This window comes from Octopus sinensis, linkage group LG3 (genome assembly GCF_006345805.1).
Source record: "Octopus sinensis linkage group LG3, ASM634580v1, whole genome shotgun sequence".
NCBI lineage: Eukaryota > Metazoa > Mollusca > Cephalopoda > Octopoda > Octopodidae > Octopus > Octopus sinensis.
The window spans coordinates 91,047,226-91,048,656 of NC_042999.1; positions in this window are offsets into that span (position 1 = coordinate 91,047,226).

The following is a 1,431-nucleotide window of genomic DNA, read 5'->3' on the forward strand; positions in this document are numbered from 1 at the left end:
TCTAGCAATGTAGGTGCTAAGTTGCACCATCAGTCAAAATTAGTAACAATTGAATACACACACTCACGCACGCACACACACACACACACACACACACACACACACACACACACACACACACACACACACACACACAACACACACACACACACATATATAGTTAATGGAGAAATACATAGAGATAGTAAATGGTGCAGGTAATCTAGGCACAAAATATCTTGCATTTACTATTCAGTAGTATCCTATTAGCGAAGAGTATGATGTTGGATTCACTGGTGTCATATTCCTTGAAATAAAATACATAAATTTTTTTCTTCCAGTTATTACTTTAATTATAGTTAAGAACAGTATGCTAAATAAAAAACAGTTTCTGCTATTATATAAAGATTGTGTAAATGATGTAAATGATGTGTCAACTATGTTGGTATAAAACAGTACAAGTTCAACTAAGCATAAATAGGCCTAAAACTGTAAACAGTGAATGCAATATATAATCGGAAGATGATTCAATATGTTTCCTTGACTATTTCAAATCATCATAAAGAAACATCTTTTAAGAAAGCTGAAGTCTTTCAGTCGGCCATCTGGTCCAGATTCGTTCATTAACTCTTCAAAGGCTCTGAACAAATCTATATATATAAAGCTGAAGTTGTCTGTGTGTGGCAGGTTTGGTAGCCTTCAACCAACACTATCTCCTCCGAGACCCTGCGGTGCAAGTCGACCAAAATTTACAGTATGATAGAAGAAGGCTTGCTCTTCATTCCTTAGTAGATAAAATTCAAATCGGACCAGGTTAATACCAAAAATTATTTACAGCAAAGAGGTGCTTTATTTTCTATGAAAATCGCTATTTTTTACGATTTTTTGACTGTTGTGTCGCCATTTTTCGGTGTATTTCAACCAGAAAAAATGCTCACTTAAAGAGAATAACAAGCTACATAATGCAAATTTTTTTTAAAATTCCAATTCTAAAGAGTCGAAACAAACCCGAGCAACGCCGGGCGATACTCCTAGTTTGCATATATAGGAAACAGCGGTCTATCACCACAGAAAGATAAAATTCATATGATATAACATAGTTTAGTGTAACAAAGAATACTTAAATCTCATGAAGGCGACATTATTAAACATCGCTTAACATTAGTCTCAAAACTTAGATATCTAATCTTCCATACACAGAGAAACATTGGAGTGCAGAATAAAGCATGATATTCAAAGAGAGGAAGGAAAACATAATATTTCCATAAACATATTCGAGTATTTGAACTCTTCACCTTGTGATGTTGTTTAAATGCATCAACTACCTAACGTATTTTACCAATAAACTGCTGGGAAGACGGAAACTTCTTAAAACAGAAAAACTGATGTTGTTAAAAGGAACGTGCACGTAAACAGAACGAAGATCTTTACAAGTCTGTTGTCAGCTAGTTT